This window comes from Thrips palmi, unplaced genomic scaffold (assembly GCF_012932325.1).
Source record: "Thrips palmi isolate BJ-2018 unplaced genomic scaffold, TpBJ-2018v1 HiC_scaffold_18, whole genome shotgun sequence".
Classification (NCBI taxonomy): Eukaryota; Metazoa; Arthropoda; class Insecta; order Thysanoptera; family Thripidae; genus Thrips; species Thrips palmi.
Genome location: NW_023144627.1, coordinates 20,900,043 through 20,917,151, shown reverse-complemented (window position 1 = coordinate 20,917,151; position 17,109 = coordinate 20,900,043). Strand labels below are relative to the sequence as shown.

At 54.6% G+C, this 17,109-nt stretch overlaps 6 non-coding genes across 6 annotated transcripts; 3 read left to right on the top strand and 3 right to left on the bottom strand.

Moving 5' to 3' along the window:
* The first annotated feature begins 2,949 nt into the window (after positions 1–2,949).
* On the top strand, positions 2,950–3,021 carry Trnae-cuc. Its single transcript has one exon. It is a non-coding gene; the product is annotated as a tRNA-Glu (tRNA).
* A 10,869-nt stretch (positions 3,022–13,890) lies between these two features.
* On the bottom strand, positions 13,891–13,974 carry Trnal-cag. Its single transcript has one exon. It is a non-coding gene; the product is annotated as a tRNA-Leu (tRNA).
* A 100-nt stretch (positions 13,975–14,074) lies between these two features.
* On the bottom strand, positions 14,075–14,158 carry Trnal-cag. The gene has a single exon. It is a non-coding gene; the product is annotated as a tRNA-Leu (tRNA).
* A 100-nt stretch (positions 14,159–14,258) lies between these two features.
* On the bottom strand, positions 14,259–14,342 carry Trnal-cag. Its single transcript has one exon. It is a non-coding gene; the product is annotated as a tRNA-Leu (tRNA).
* A 2,344-nt stretch (positions 14,343–16,686) lies between these two features.
* Trnay-gua lies at positions 16,687–16,776 on the top strand. The gene is given in 2 exon segments: positions 16,687–16,723; positions 16,741–16,776. It is a non-coding gene; the product is annotated as a tRNA-Tyr (tRNA).
* A 72-nt stretch (positions 16,777–16,848) lies between these two features.
* Positions 16,849–16,939, top strand: Trnay-gua. The gene is given in 2 exon segments: positions 16,849–16,885; positions 16,904–16,939. It is a non-coding gene; the product is annotated as a tRNA-Tyr (tRNA).
* Positions 16,940–17,109: the final 170 nt, after the last annotated feature.

Here is a 17,109-nt window from a genome sequence, read left to right as displayed (position 1 = left end):
CTTGATATTTTTAAAATAAGAAATTTCTTTGAGATTGTTGAAACTAAGGCTTGGAACGTTGCGGGTAGTAAAAATTTTTTTACAGTGCAGATGGAGCGACTTGAACTTGAACTTGCTTTGAGCGGCTTGCCGTGGCCGCGCGCGTGAGTCCGTTTGTGTGTTTACCTCCCCCACCCCCTTCCCCCTTTCCCTTGAACGCCATCCCTGTTGATACGATTCCCGGAACGCCGCCTTCCTCCCCGGTGGAGCTCTGTCTCTCTCGCACTCGTGGCGCGTCCCGTAAGGGTGCGAGAGAGACAGAGCGACGAAAACGACTCTCAGTCTGGAGCCCAGCCCTTGCCAGCTACGTCAATATTTTTCTGTGCGCGTCCCTCCGCCGCGTCCGGGGCGCTGTGGTAGCGCCGGTGCATGGGTGCATGGCGACGACGGGTGGCTGGGCAGACCCGCGTGCGTTGCCTGTCCGGGGCGGAATCAAATCCCTGAAAAAAAAAAAAAAGAATTGTTGTTGAGTTTCTGGCGGTGTAGTCGGTGCGTATACGTCGTGTGCATAGTGATGAATGAAGCCGGAGGCCCTACACCGGAAATACCGCCACTGTAATCACGTGACACTGTGACTTAGGGCACAGTGGCCCAGAGGACCGGTGGAGGCGGCCAAAAGTCCAGACGCGTTTTGAGCTCCAACGTCGCTGAATGGGACTCGAACCGAACGAGTGACCCCACCGATGGATTGCTCTCCGAACGAGGAATCCATTGGTGGGGTCGCACGTTCGGTTCGAGTCCTGTTCTCAAGAGCCACGATTCTGTCATAAGGTGACAGCGAATTTTAACAGGGCAGCCTCTCTGTCTCCCACTGCAAGGCAAGGCAGTCAAACTCCCCGACTCCCACCGCCGGCAGTCAAACTCCCTTCCAGACAATGGTATGTGCTTGTTGATGTTGGTCAGGGACTGCGCGACGCGTCTGGACGGACGGACAAACAGACAGACAGACGTTCAGTATGTCATTAGAAGCTGTAAAATCCGGCTGGAGCCGTAGCCAGCGAGTTGCTTGCTGATGTAAAGTAAAGGCACTGTAAAGACGCGAAACGCGACGTTGCTGCCTGTCCAGGAGAAATTTGAAGCCACAATGGGTGACGCTGCTCACAACAACAAACGCGAAAACAACGTCACTTTGACGTCATCTGTTGTCAAAAAAGGATTTATTTTGACAATTTTGACGACATGTGGCCACTCTTTTTTACCTGGGTGCGAATCTCTCACTGCCCTCGGGGCCATGCGTACAGTAATCGTGTTGTGCTTTTACGGACGGCCCCCGCAGCGGTCGATCGACGCGCCTGGGTAAATCTGTCGTTGAAAAAGGAAGAGAGAGAGAGAGAGAGAGAGAGAAGAGAGAGAGAGAGAGAGAGAGAGAGAGAGAGAGAGAGAGAGAGAGAGAGAGAGAGAGAGAGAGAGAGAGAGAGGCGGTGCTATAAGAGGTGCGTCCGGCCAGCCGTGCAGTGTGCCGGACTGCAAGGGAAAGGACTCGAGGGGGGCGGAACGAGGTGAGGGGGAGGGGGGAGGGGGTGCAATTTGTTTCACATTAGGTGGCGGAGCGAACCGCCAGAAGCGGCGAGCGTTTTCGCGGAAGCCAGTGTGCTAGTCTAGCCGCGTCTAGCTTCGTCTGAGCCGAGCGGTCTGTGCTGTCGTCGCCTCGCCCAGCCTGGCCCGTTTTTCACCCCTTTAGGGGGCGGGCCGCAATGCGCCGTTCTGCCTCAGATAGGACCTCTGCAGTGCAGGCCCAGTCAAGCCAAAGTCCATTTCTCCAGGAAAAGGGCGTTTCCTGTGGTCAACATGAGCATTTTCTAATTTTATCTCGCCTTGGCAAAACTCAAACTTTGGACGTTTTTCTTTTCGGTTTGTGCGGAACGGGGGCGCGTCTCTCGGCAAGGGAAGCTCGGCGTGCATGTGCTTGTGTAGGACCGGGTGGGCGGTGCGCCTTGTCCCTCGCTCCCGGCCGGGACGCGCCGCGAGTGCGAGAGAGACAGCGCGACAGTCCCCCGCCGGGAGGGGAGGGGTGGCGCCTCGCGACGGGCGCTCTGTCTCTCTCGCACCCGTGCGCAACGCCGCGTGAGTGCGACAGAGACAGAGCGACGCGGAGTCTCTCCTGGCGCCGCGGCGCCGCGACCTGCATCCCTGGAGCGGACGGACAGACAGACAGACAGACAGACAAACTTGGAGACTCACAGACCCACTGTCGCCACGCGAACTGCACTGCGCGTCGAGCGTCTCTCAGATTTCTCAGTAATCTTTGCGCTGTTTTTGCGTAGGTACTTCTCTACACGTCGTTCACCACACTACTAGTTATACGCCAAGGATTTTCACAAGGAGTTTTTGGTGGATTTTCCGGAATGAAAAAGCGGCACCCTCTTTCCCCTCCCCCAGGATCGATACGCAGTCTACGAATCAAATTCTCTGCTGGAGATTAATTTCGCAGAAAAAGTGGCGTGTTTTATTTTGTTTACAGAGTGCACGACGACCACACTGCAGGCGTCAATCAATAATCGCACAGCCAATAAATACTCAGTTTGCATCTCACGCAACGACGAAAATGCGGCGCCGCGGCCGGGATTCGAACCCGGGCCGAGCAGCGCGGGCCCGAAATAATCGAAGTCGGTAAAGAAAGACAGACGATTCTGTGGAGTCTCCGGGGACTGGCTGAGGTGGTGCAGTGGTGCGGACGCCTCTGGTGCACTGCTGCACTGCGGACGGGCTGAGTACGTGCATGTGGACCATCTGTCAACCCCTCCCCCTCCCCTCCCCCTCCCCCTCCCCTTCCCTTTCCTCCGCGCCCCTTCTAAATTTGTACAGTACGTAGTCCACCACGCCGCCACACCACTCTCCGCAGGCTAGCGTCTCGACCGGCCCGGCCCGCCGCGGAACCTCCGCACTCATCTGCCCACTCCTGCCAGCCAATCCGATATGGTCTAGTGGCTAGGATACCTGGCTCTCACCCAGGAGGCTCGGGTTCGATTCCCGGTATCGGAACTATTTTGTTTTCGACAGTGGCGCGTCGCCCTGCCTTGGTTGACTTGGGCTCGGCTCCGCGTCCGTCTCCCCCTCGTGCTGGCTCACTGTATTTAAATATTATGACGGACAGAGGAAGACGCTCCAGTCTGCCGGTTTATTTCGTCCCACTTCTTTGCCTAGCACGACACCACTATGTGTGCTGCACTGCTCCCATCAAACGCGGTCATTTTCCTGCGATTTTCTGTGAATTTTACAAGTATATTGCCCAAATTTTTTGTGTTCTAAAAGAAAATTTGATTTTTGTTTTGTTTTTGTTTTGACTTTTTGACAGTGCAGGGTGACCCCGCCTACCCGAACGCAACCCGGCCGCTATACAGCACAGCAGCGCGCCTGTTAGGCGCGCATTTTTTTGTCGAGCCGCGGCGGCGGCGGGGCTCGAACGCGGGTACCGCAGCATTGACGACTCTGTGACGTAACGCTGTTACACTGTAAGGCGGAGAACAAATCGCCAGGGCGGCCGAGCAGCGAAGTCGTTCTCTCTGTCTCTCTCGCACTACGCGCCCCTTGAGAGTGGAAAGGACCGAGCTAGCGACACCGGCATGTTTCGGATTCAGTGTGCAGGACTGATGGATACACCTGTGCCAGTTGCGCGCTCACACACACACAAGCAGTAATGTCTGACCCGGCCTTCCGTACACAAATGACGTAACGCTTGTCTTCATTAACAGGAGACTCCAGGTCGGCCGCCGGCCGTGCCTCGGCGCGGGGAGCCGATGCAGGCCGAAATGAAAATCGCGATTTCTCGAAAACGGCTTGGCCAAAAAATTTCAAACTTGGTAGAGAGACTGGCAATAGACCGGGCCCCCCCCCGGTCCGGTCAAATCCGGCCCGACATTGCCGTTTGCCTACTGGCGTGATCGGCTCGAAAAACGAAGACCGCCGTATCTCGGCTCCTGGGTACGATATCGAAAACGGCTATGTAGCGTTGTAGTCCAACTCGTTCCCTGCCGCCTCTCCAAATTTCAAGTCAAAACCTTGAACGGTTTGGCCGTATTTTACTAAACGCCGAGACAAAAAACGCGATTTTTCGGCGACTGGCGTGGCGAAGGCAGGTGGAGGCAGGCAAACAGGCCTGATAAAGGGGACCGGCCCCCGAAGTCCCCCCTCCGCACCTCCCCCCCCCCGCCCCCCTGCACTGCACTCCCAGACTGCCATTGTAATGCGCCCGGCCGTCTGGGGCTCGCGCCTGCCTGGCTGCCGGGGTGCACCCACGCTCCCTGCTTAGCATTGTCTCTGTCGCACTTGCAGTGACAGACGGCACAGACGAAAAAAGTAGCAGTCGACGTCTGGGATGGCTATGCGGACGCCACCCCTGGCTCCGGCGAGGAGGCGCGGTGCGGTCCCAGCCGATTCCGAGCCACCCGGCGGCAGGGCAAAAAGTTCATCAGAAACTGGCTCAAAATGACACGTTTTTCAACTTTTGTACCAATATGCGTTTCAAAGCGCGCTGATCAATTCTATACCCATAAAAATGGTTCAATGTTTTATTCTCAAAATTGTCCTAGCAACTTCTCGTTTACACCCATCTTCCTGTTTTTTGAACTGATTCCGCCACTTTCCGTAAAATATCAACTTTCCGAAAATTTAAAAATTTTTTCATGCGCTCCTAGTTCCCTTTTTTTGGCGATGGCAATATACCTGCTCGAGGGTCGGAGCCAGGCACGTGGCCCCGCCTGCCCATCCCAACCCCGCCCCCTTCAAGCCAAACAAAAGGGACTAGGTGCGCATGAAAAAATTTTTAAATTTTCGGAAAATTGATATTTTACGGAAAGTGGCGGAATCAGTTCAAAAAAATAGGAAGATGGGTGTAAACGAGAAATTGCTGGACAATTTTTAGAATAAATCATTGAACCATTTTTATGGGTATAGAATTGATCAGCGCGCTTCGAAACGCATATTGGTACAAATGTTTAAAAAGTGTCATTTTGAGCCAGTTTTTGATGAACTTTTCTGCCCTGCCGCCGGGTGGCTCGGAATCGGCTGGGACCGCACCGCGCCTCCTCGCCGGAGCCAAAAGGGAGCATCCGCATAGCCATCCCAGACGTCGACAGCTACTTTCTTCGTCTGTGCCGTCTGTCACTGCAAGTGCGACAGAGACACAGCTAGAGCAGGTAGCGTGGATGCACCCCGGCAGCCAGGCAGGCGCGACCCCGACGGCCCGGGGGCATTACAATGGCAGTCTGGCAGTGCAGTGCGGGCGGGCGGGGGGGGGGAGGTGCGGAGGGGGCACTTCGGGGGCCGGTCCCTTGATCAGGCCTGTTTGCCTGCCTCCAGCCTGCCTTCGCCACGCCAGTCGCCGAAAAGTCGCGTTTTTCTCTCGGCGTTTAGTAAACTACGGCCAAACCGTTCAAGGTTTTGACTTGAAATTTGGAGAGGCGGCAGGGAACGAGTTGGACTACAACGCTACATAGCCCGATTTTCGATATCGTACCCAGGAGCCGAGATACGGCGGTCTTCTTTTTTCGAGCCGATCACCCCAGTAGGCAAACAGGCAATGTCGGGCCGGATTTGACCGGACCGGGGGCGGGCCCGGTCTTTTGCCAGTCTCTCTACCAAGTTTGAAATTTTTTGGCGAAGCCGTTTTGAGAAATCGCGATTTTCATTTCGGTCGCATCGGCTCCGCGCGCCGAGGCACGGCTGGGGGCCGACCGGAGTCTCCTTTTAAAGGGGCGTAGGGCGGGTGTCTTAGAATGGTAGCATCGAGGCGTTTTCGGGGCATCCGCAGTCGCTGAGGGGGCCCTGATGCCCCGTAGACCTGGTTCGCAGACAAGCACCCTGGGCCGGTTTTTATGGCCGGCCTGCCGGAGTGGGGGTAAATGACACCCGGCACGGGGCTGGGCCCTGGGCCGCCGGAGCAGATCGCCAGTTTTTGTGAGCTCGGGGCCCGGTTTCAACTCCTAAGCCAAGTTTCAGGTCAAAATTAAAAGTTTCGCCCAAAATTTGACAAAATTTTTTGCGAAGTACTGATTATTTCTATATAGCAAAAAAAATTGTTTTCTTTGCTCTGTTAAAAGGGGCCCGCGAAACTTAATTTTAGATGGAAAGTTCGAGAATTTCACCCGAGTACGATGGTGAACACCCCATAGCGTCAAAGAGCGTTAAAAAAATTTTAGTTTTCAGGTAGCAAAGGGACCGCCCCCTTTTTTGTGTGGGAGGCCGCTTCACAAGGGTGCCCGAGGCGCGATGATGAAGGCTGATTTATTACCCAAGACAAAATGGGAAATTTTCAAAGGGTTTTTTTCCCGTTTTTGGAACATGCGGCAATAGATTCGTTGTAAAAAGCGGGCCGAATGGTGTTTAAATTCCGTTCTACGATAATTTCTACCGAAATCGCAACAAAATGGGCCCAAAAATGGTCGGGGCTCGGTGCCGCCTTCATTGAGACGGCTCCTTTGGGGTCGCCTATTGTCCGCCCGGCGCGCCCCCCCGGGCCCCGATACCTGCCTCGGCTGGTGTGCGACGGAAAAAAACATCGGCCCAAGCGCCGTCTCTCTTATGGTGCAGGGCCTTCAAATCTGGGTAGTTTTCTAACGCACGGATCTCGAAAACCAAGTCGTGGGTCACCGGAAAAAATTTTCCTTTAAAAGGAAAAGGGCCTAGTGCACTTGGGGTTTCATTTTTCGGCGTATTTTTAGTTCCCCCCAGTGGCTTTTCCAAAAATCACTACTTTCAAGGGTTCCGGGCGCCCTGGAACTGGACCCCCAAAACAAACCACCCCTTTCCCTTATATGTCACTGCCAAATGTGTGCAAAAATTTTAAGCGCTGGACCCTTTATTCTCCCCAACGGGGCTTCGAAAAAGCTAAAATTTCGAACTTGAGGCGTCGCGACGCCTAAAAAGCGTCGCGGGGCAAAACGGTTCGAATGAGGTTTAAACATCAGTCACTATCGATTAGCGAAAAAAAATTTTTCGCTCCCCGGGCCCAAGGGCCGAACAAGGGCTCTGGGCGCAGGGCACACTGTAGGGCAGGACGGTTTTAGATTCAAGGGGAAAGTAGCCCATTGGTGGCCGTTCTTTGACGACTCGCTGTCTCTCTCTCTCTCTCTCTCTCTCTCTCTCTCTCTCTCTCTCTCTCTCCTCTCTCTCTCTCTCTCTCTCTCTCTTTGTGCGTGTCTCTCCCAATACGGGTGCACCTAGTGCTCCCTGAAAGCCCAGGCCAGAGTGAAACGAAACGGCGATCGCTCTGTCTCTCTCGCTCCGCCAGGGCCAGGGGCCGCCCCGTGAGTGGGACGGAGACGGACTGGCGGCCCCGTTATGGGCGAGGACGGCGAGGAACGCGATCAAATGTCGCGGAAAGTGGCGTCTGCTCGACCTTCTTGGGCCTCTCCGCCGCACTCTGCGCTCCGCTCGCGGTTTGGCCCGGTAATTGAAAGGTTTGCCCTCGCTCCGTCTCTCTCGCACCGCTCTCGCACCGCGCACCGCGAGTGCGACAGAGACGCGGAGGCCGCTTCTTCTGCTGCCAATGGCGGTCCAATGGCGGTCTAGCGCTACCGGCAATTAAAGGCAGACGATAAGGTGGCCGTCCTGGCTGACCCACTGGGCGATAGGGTTGCCAACCTCGGCCTGCCTACTTGCCAACTTACCGAGAACGCCACAGCGGGCCAGAAAGACCGGCGCAGGCGGCCGAAACTCTAGACGCGTTTTGAGCTCCAGAGTCGCTGAATGGTACTCGAACCGAACGTGTGACCCCACCAATGGATTCCTCGTTCGGAGAGCAATCCATTGGTGGGGTCACACGTTCGGTTCGAGTCCCATTCAGCGACTGGAGCTCAAAACGCGTCTGGAGTTTCGGCCGCCTGCGCCGGTCTCCGGGTGGCAAGTCAAGTCGTCGCGATCGGCTTTTTGTTTCTTTCCCTTGACGGCGAAAAAGAGCAGCCGAGCCGCACGCCATGGCGCCAGGCCCGGGCCAGGCACGCGAAGGGAACCCGAAGGGAAGGGCCGTTGCGTGCGGCGGGGGCTCCAACGCTCAAACTTCCAGATCAAAAGATCGAACACACTGCCGATGATTTGCGTGTCGTTACTACCGTCGGGGCGTCAGTGTCAACGCGCGGGCTAGCACCCTGTACCGGATTTTAAAAACAAAATTCTCATAAAACGTTTTCTAATTTTTCAAAAAAAAAAAAAAAATTCTTAAATTTATTCAAAAAGATTCTCAAATTTTTCCAAAAAACAGTTCTTAATTTTTTTCAAAAAAGTTCATAAATTTTTCCAAAGAAGTTCCCCAAAAAATTCTCAAATTTCCCCCCCCCCCAAACATTCTTAAAACTTCCACCAAAAAAAATTCGTAAAATTTCCTCTAAGAAAATCTCAAAGTTTTCAATTAAAATACCTTCAAATTTTAAAACAAAAATTGCTAAGTTTAAAGTTTACTCTTTTTTTAAGCAGTGTGGCGGTCATTCGAGGCGCGACGGCGCGACACTGCCGCGCCTCCGCGATGCACCTCACTTTCCATCCATAAAGCCGTTAACGCCCTAACGCCCCTCCGCCCGTCGGCTGGCCCTTTAACGGCCAATCGGCCAGCAGAATCTCGTTTACGCAGGGCCCGCCGTTCAATTACAACAACAATCCGTGACTTTGTCGTAAAGCGACTTGAAAATTTTAACAGTGACGTCGGAAGTGACACTCCTGATTGGGTGCCGAGTGTGAGCGAAGCCGCAGGTTCGAAAGGCTGGTGCTATCTGATCCACTGTGGCGACGATGATGATTGGACGACGCTTTCGCCCTGTCCAGTGAGGTGATACTCTGCCCGGAAAAGCTCCGGAAAACCCTTTGGGCTGAAAATGAGTCGCTCCAACGGGCCTACGCAACACAATGCAAACCGTGAGGTCCGTAAGGCGCCACGACCGCTGGCTCACGGCACACATCACACATGCCGCACACCTTAAGCCCTCACACACACACACACACACACACAGAGGCGCGCGACTGACCTGCTCCAGTCCGGGTCGTGCGCTATGCAGATGGAGCGATAGAGTCGCGCCACGCCTCGTCGCGGTGACCCGCCGGGGATGCAGGGAGTAGGGCACTCGGTACACGGACCTCGGCACAGTGCACAGTGGATTTGCCAGAAGACCGGTGGAGGCAGCCGAAATCCCGGACGCGTTTTGAGCTCCAGAGTCGCTAAGCAGGACTCGAATCGAACGTGTGACCCCACCAATGGATTGCTCTCCGAACGAGGAATCCATTGGTGGGGTCACACGTTCGATTCGAGTCCCATTTAGTGACTCCGGTCTAACAGGCCTCGAACCGGACGTGTGACCCCACTAATGAATTCCTCGTTCGGAGAGCAATCCATTGGTGGGGTCACACGTTTGGTTCGAGTCCCATTTAGCGACTCTGGAGCTCGAAACGCGTCTAGTGTTTCGGCCGCCTCCACCGGTCTTCTGGCCCACTGCGTGCGCGTTGGTTTCTCCGCATATTGCGTGCGTGAGTACGCCACTCTACGGAACAGTAGTTCCCATTTGTCAAAACTACGCGCGGACTGGCCAACACCTCCCTCGCTAAAGTGAAAGGCTGGAAGGCGGTGCCGTTTTGACGCCCCGGGTTGCCCCGGACCCGGATGTGGGTGCGAGCGAGTGAGTGAGGTGCGAGTGAGTGCCATGTTGCATGATGCATGCATGCAGGCCTCGCTGCTTTTTCCCGGCAAAATGGTTTCCGCCGCTCCCACGTCTACGCGCCGCGTGTGCCACGGACTGCCAAGACTGGCCAAGACTGCTAAGCGGGGCTAATGGTTCAAACACCGCTACCGCATAACAATAGTCGATGGGCCTGTTTCGCACACCACACCAGGAAGAGAAGTAAATAATTTAGATGAAATCTACTTTTTTTTTCATGCTCAAAATGTCTTGCACTGGAAGACACTCCACGCTTGTTGAACAAAACGGTATCATCATCTGTGTGCGCCTGACCCTCGTGACCCCTCCGGTGGCGAAATCCCCCTCCTCCCCCTGGCGTTGGTGTAACGAGTATGCGCCCTGGGCTCGGCGTGCGGGGTGTTGCATGTAGCTGATGAGCCGGCTGGCGTTCTGGAGATCGCTGGAAAGGACTCGAACCGGACGTGTGACCCCACCAATGGATTGCTCTCCGAACGAGGAATCCATTGGTGGGGTCACACGCTCGGCTCGAGTCCCATTTGGCGACTCTGGAGCTCAAAACGCGTCCGGGATTTTGACCACGAGAAGCGTGACTCGTCTGTTTGGCTAATTGTCCCGCTCGAGCCAAGAGCCGTAAATCGAATGGGATCGATAGTCTCGATAGTCGACTAGCAGTGTCGCGCGTGCCGCCTAAGTGCGGCCGCTCGTAAACTTAAACTTGAACGGCCAGGTATGTAAGTCAGGCCGTCTCTCTCGCACCCCGACGCAACGCCCCGCGAGCACGACGGAGACAGCCAATGCGTGCCGCGAGGATTAGGGCCGCCAGTCCACGCGTCGTGCCATGGGACTTTCTTCTCAGTGGGCCAGAAGACCGGTGGAGGCGGCCAAAACTCCAGACGCGTTTTGAGCTCCAGATTCGCTAAATAGGCCTCGAACCGAACGTGTGACCACCAATGGGTTTGCTCTCCGAACGAGGAACCCATTGGTGGGGTCACACGTTCGGTTCGAGTCCTGCTGAGCGACTCTGGAGCTCAAAACGCGTCTGGGATTTTGGCCGCCTCCATCGGTCTTCTGGCCCACTGTGCGCGGCAAGGCAAGGCGAGGCTGGCACTGCACTGCCAGCGGGGCGCCAGTTCCTAAATCGCTCCGACGTATCGGCATTGTGATCCAATTCTTTTATCTGGCTGGCTTGAATTTCGGACCAGAGGATAAGATCAGCTCGTTTCAGGACGCCTCCCTAACGTGCGGAGAGAGCAAGTCCCTTTAGTACACGTACATACTGTACGCAGCAGCGCGTTAAGCACGTAAAAAACCCTTAAAAAATGACCTTTTAGTTACAAAAATTAAAATTTTCTGTTTTTTTTTCAAGAAATATTTTGTTTGTCTCATAAATTTTTTTTTGGTCCAAACTTTTTTTTTCTTTGAAGAAAATCTTCCTCGTGTCAAGATTTGCTTTTGCTTACAAAAACTAAGAAAATTAAAAATCAAGAAACCATTGTCTGGGTGCCATGGAGGCGACCCAACGAAAAAATTCTGTGAAAATGAGGTGTTGTTGACGCTGATGGCACTTTGCAGTGTTTTCTCAATTTCTCAAACTCGCGCTCCCTTATTCCGCGACCCGGCTTCCTCGTTGAGGTGTGGTCCAAATGTCAGAGTCGGCTTGGAGGAAGGGGGCAGTAGGCAGTCTCCATGTTGGCATGCAAATGAGGGGTCGAGCGGGCAGCGCGGGCAGAGCCAAGGAAAAGAGCTAAGTACGCATGTCGGCCGGGCGGGCCGGCCGGGCTGATCTCTCCATCGGTGGGCTGCTCTCCGGACTCGCGCTCCTGTTCGCAACGGCCTGACCTTCCGAACCACAGACTAGGTACACGACCCCACGCGTAAGACCCGCGGGGCCGACAGGGCCTGCAGGGCCTGCAGGGGTCGACAGGGACTGGCCTCTTGCAGCAGGACGCGCTCGGGACGTCTAGAGATTCGAGATCTCGAACCGGAGGGACAACTTGCTCACTGCGCACACACTTTTTTTTGGAAACTTCCCCAACTTTCGCTTAAAAGTGTCGTGTAATTTTGATAAAAATTTCGCCTGAGTCAGTTTTCCTCTTCTTGAGTCTTTTCCTCATATATTCACGCCAATGTTGTTATTTTTATCCGTTTTCGAGATTCGATCCCCACAATGGCTCCAGGCCGCGACGCACCGCGACGCCTCACACTACCCACGCCCCGAACGTGGGCTCGGCTAGGCTCGGCCTGACGTCAGCCGTCGTGACTCGTCCCTCTTTTGCCTTCTGCTCCTGGGTGTGACTTTTGTTTCGCGTTTTCGCCTTCAAGTGCGCCGCAAAGGCAGCACAGTGGGCCAGAAGACCGACCGGTGGAGGTGGTCGAAATCCCGGACGCGTTTGGAGCCCCAGAGTCACTGAATGGGACTCGAACCGGACGTGTGACCCCACCAATGGATTGCTCTCCTAACGAAGAAGCCATTGGTGGGGTCACACTTCCGGTTCGAGTCCCATTCAGTGACTGAGCTCAAAACGCGTCCAGAGTTATGGCCGCCTCCACCGGCCTTCTGGCAAATCCACTGTTTGGGAGATTTACTTTTAAGAATGAAGAGTACTGAAAATTGGCCTTCCCGCTTTCCCTTTCAAGGTGTTGCGGTGTTGGCAGCCCTGCTTGGCCGAGGCTTTGCCAGCTTTGCCCTGCTCGCCACACGCGTGCGTGAGGCCGATCCGACCCGACCGTGAAATGTGGGTCCAGCGTTGCCAACTTACTGTTTTTAATTTCTTCATAATTTTCTTCTCTTCTTTCTTCTTTTTGCGAACCGCTGCTGCAGCAGCGGTCCGAAAGCACGGCCACTTGAAAGGGTAGCGATCGGTCGGTGGCGGTTTACTGTTCACGGTGCGGCGCTAGATGGCGCTGCGCGTCAAACTTTTCACCGCCTTGCTTGAAGGCGCTTGAAGGCTCGCCGAAACGTTTGTCAAGGTAAATGAGCCGATGGAGGCAGCAGACTGTGAACCCAGCGGTGTCTACCCGTCCCTTGCCCCTGCAACTATACCAGTGTGTCAGCGTGCTTTGCTGTGCTCGGATGGCGGTCCCAAGATAAAAGCCTCTTTCAGTGTCTTGGCTACATTTTTTGTAATGTCAAAAGCGCACACTCACACCCACAAAACGTGTCGTGTGTAAGGTTGCGCATAGACCTCACACACACACTAACTCACCTACACACACACACACACGCACGCACGCACGCACACACACACAAACACACGCACAGTCTCTCTAGGCGTGACGCGGTTTTGAACGCACTGCCACACCTGAACGGTGCATTACCACCTGATGGTGAGCGTGACCAGCGTGGCACAGTGCGGGGTATTGAACGCTGTGTGTGTGTGTGTGTGTGTGTGTGTGTGTATGCATGTGTGTGTGTGTGTGTGCGTGCGTGTGTGTGTGTGAGTGTTCGGAGAATAGAGAACAGGCAGAAGGCCGGCCTGATGCAAGGGTGCGATGGGAGTAGCTCCGCGCACACCGTAAATGAAAATATCGTTTTGCAACATCGGCTTCGCCTTCGGCTTTGCCTCGTGCCCGAAGCCGAGCCAGCCACCCCATTTGCATGGAAGTGCACTGGAAGTACCACGTCACTGGGAAGGCCCGGTGTCATTTTGGCCATTTTGCCCCATCTGCTGATGAACCGCGAGGCTCGGCACGCAACCCATCCGTCTCGTTTCGAAAAGCGCGCGGAAATGAGAAATTGGCCGTCCACAGTGGGCCAGAAGACCGGTGGAGGCGGACAATACTCTAGACGCGTTTTGAGCTCCAGAGTCGCTAAATGGTCCTCGAACCGGACGTGTGACCCCACCAATGGATTGCTATCCGAACGAGGAGTCTGTTGGTGGGGTCACACGTTCGCTTCGAGGCCTGTTTAGCGGCTCTGGAGCTCAAAACGAGTCTAGAGTTTTGGCCGCCTCCGCCGGTCTTCCGGCCCACTGTGCGACGGGCTCATGACAGTGACCTAGACCCCGGGAAGGCCTAGAAGGCGGTGGAGAGGCACCGAGGGTGGCCGGGCCAAGGCAGGCCAAGGCCTCGCAAGGCCGCGGCTGTCACACGCAAACCGGTGTTCACCGAACGTCTTTCCGGCAGCGTCGTCCCGGACTAAATTAACGTCCCGTCAGGGCTCCGTCTGTCGGCAACGAATAGGGTTCAAGTTCGCGGTTCCCATTCCAAACAAGAAAAAGGAAAACAGATCTGTCAGAAGTGGGATTCGAACCCACGCCCACAGAAGTGGACTGCGACCTGAACGCAGCGCCTTAGACCGCTCGGCCATCCTGACATGTTGAAAAATGGCTGCTGAGCTAACTGTAATCATCTTCCCTTAGAGCTGTGCGAGTTGCGAATAATTTTGTGTAACTGCTAGATATAGGAAAAATATCTGTCAGAAGTGGGATTCGAACCCACGCCCACAGAAGTGGACTGCGACCTGAACGCAGCGCCTTAGACCGCTCGGCCATCCTGACATGTTGGAAAATGGCTGCTGAGCTAACTGTAACCATCTTCCCTCAGAGCTGTGCGAGTTGCGAATAATTTTGTGTAACTGCTAGGTATAGGAAAAATATCTGTCAGAAGTGGGATTCGAACCCACGCCCACAGAAGTGGACTGCGACCTGAACGCAGCGCCTTAGACCGCTCGGCCATCCTGACGAGGTGTTGACGGCAAACCGTGGCTGGCCGTGCCCTTCGTGTCGCGCGATTGGGGAAAGGCCCGGCGGGCTGCCGACTGACACACTGTCACCGCCTCTGCCACCCAGACCCACGCAACTCGCTGCTGCCCGTGGAGCAGATAGTCGGGTCTGTCTCGGCGCTCGTCCGAGCTCGGCGCCCGCGTTGCCGCGCGTTGCGTGCACCCGAGACCTGCCCTCCGCCCCATGCGCGCCGAAGTGCACAGTCTAGCCAGTCCGGCGAAATGCAGTTGCCGTCTTGGAGTGCACGCCGTGCACTTTTTGCGATTTTCGCTGAAACTCTTCTTTTCTAATTCCCTTCGCGTGTAGGGCATGAACCACTGCCCCCCAAAAATGAACAAGATACCTTGTGGGTCATTTTTGAAATTCGCCGTTTAGGCCGACAAACCTAAATTTTTCCTAAATTACTTTTGTATATTTTTTTTTGTCAGCGTGTTTGCCCTTTTGGCAAATTTTCGCTGCAAAACAGATACAGCTTGCTCTCTGTTAATTTAGCTTATTTTTTGCGGTGTGGGCATTGCCTGGGGTTGTTTTGGGGGTATTTTTAGTTTACTGTTTCCTACTGCCTTGGTGGGGACATGTGGGGGACCCTCCGTCTGGGGCCCTACGTCTCCGACCGCAGTTTGTGCGTCTCTTACAGTGCCCTAGGGCTCTAGGGTGAATCTATCATAGGACTGTCGCCCCCACCAATTAAACCCCCGCGTCTTGCTTTAATTAGCCCTTTTAACGATCTTTTTACGGACGGCTCGGCGACGGGGACACTGCTCGGAATTGAATTTCCTCGAAGGCGTCTGATGTTTACCCGGCGCATACATTTTCGGCCCTTTCCGAGAAGTGTCTGCTCTTTGACAGTGTCTGTGCCCTTATGCCTGCCCTACAGTGTGGGCGTGGCGGTGCGTGGGGGTGGCAACCATGCAGGCAGCCATGCAGGCAGCAGGCGTCGAAAATGAGGAAATGCCGTCCAGCAAGTAGCTGTGCGTGGCAGGGGCCTGGGGGACCGTTCGTAAACCACGTGTCTCGTTTTGAGCTCCAGAGTCGCTAAATGGGACTCTGGAGCTCAAAACGCGTCTCAAACCGCCTCCACCGGTCTTCTGGCCCACTGTGCGCCATGGAGTACCACCACTGTCACTGGCTGGGTGTTTCACAGCGCGGATCGTTCTCACCGACAGTGTTTATCTCGATGCGTCGGTAATCGAACCCGCGCCAAGTCACTCCCAGGCGTGCGTTTACGAGAGCTTTGTTGGCAAAGCCTTGCTGCGCCAGGGCAGCACGGCCGTGCGAAATCAGGCAGATCACGTGGCGTTTCGCAAACAAACCTCGCGCTGACTTGATTACCCAGTCGGGGAATCGTTGTCACACTTTGCGACGTGTTTGTTGCAGGGTGCCCCAGTGCCCCGTGCAGTTTGGGTGCAACGCCTCAATTTGTTGTCTAGCTGCTCCTGGGTGGCGTGCCAGTGTGCCAGTAAAGCACAGTGAGCAGGCTTCCAGGCCTGCAGGCCTCCAGGCAGGTGCCGTCTGCCCCAGACGCGTCCAGACGCCCAGGCAGCTGCAGCCAGAAGCAGCAGGGCTGTCAGCCAGTTGGCTGCTGAAAGTCCTACTGCTGATGCAAATACACACTAAAATTTAAAAAAAAAAAAAAAAAAAAAAACTGGAAAAAAAGGTTAAACTAAATTTTTTTAGAAAAATCTTGCGAACGTTCCCATTAAATTCTTGAAAAGACACCTTTAAAATTTTCTCGCTCACAAAAAAAATTACATAATAACGCCAACAACAATTTTAGTACAGGTATATGTTTTCGTGTGTGTAGTAGTTTAGCTGCGTTTTGTTTGGGGCGCGCTCTCTCGCGTGGCGCCTGTGTAGCACCTTACATTTCTTCGGCCTGACTTGTTTGGTAAAAGCGGTCCGATGAAGCCGACTTCTCCACTCACACTCTCTAACACACCGACACCGACACACACACACACACACACACACACACACACACACACACACACACACACACACACACACACACACACACACACACACACACACACACACACACACACTGGACACGCGCCGGCTCAGCTGATGTTTGGGCAGGTTCAGGTTGGTGGGGCCACGACGGGCCACGACCACGAAGGCCCCACCAGCCCCGCCAGCCCCGCCCTGTCGGCCCTGTCCCGCTAGGCGCAGCCCGCGCAGCCCGTCTCCCTCCACGGCCCCACCGACCGCAAGAGTGCGAGAGAGACAGACGGCCCGCTCCGCTGCCCCGCTCTCGGGTGCCGGACAATGCCAACGTAATCACGCAGGCCGGTCTTCAGGTTCCTTCGATAGCTCAGTTGGTAGAGCGGTGGACTGTAGAGGCGAGGCAAGCGGGCATCCATAGGTCGCTGGTTCAAATCCGGCTCGAAGGATTCTCTTTTACTGAAGGCATCTTTCTCGTATGTTGGTATGGGAATGGGATCCCACTCAATGTTTCTCATGTTCCTTCGATAGCTCAGTTGGTAGAGCGGTGGACTGTAGACGGCAGGTGTAGCAGGCATCCATAGGTCGCTGGTTCAAATCCGGCTCGAAGGATTCTGTTTTTAAATTGAAAATTTTGAATGTAATTTAAAAAAAAATTGAATTAAAAATTTGTATTGAAAAAAAAATTTGGGACGCAGTGGTCTGAATTATTAATCCGAGCCCTGCTTCAATTCTGCTCCATTATTTCACACCAAGATTTTAATTTTTTAGCAGATGATACG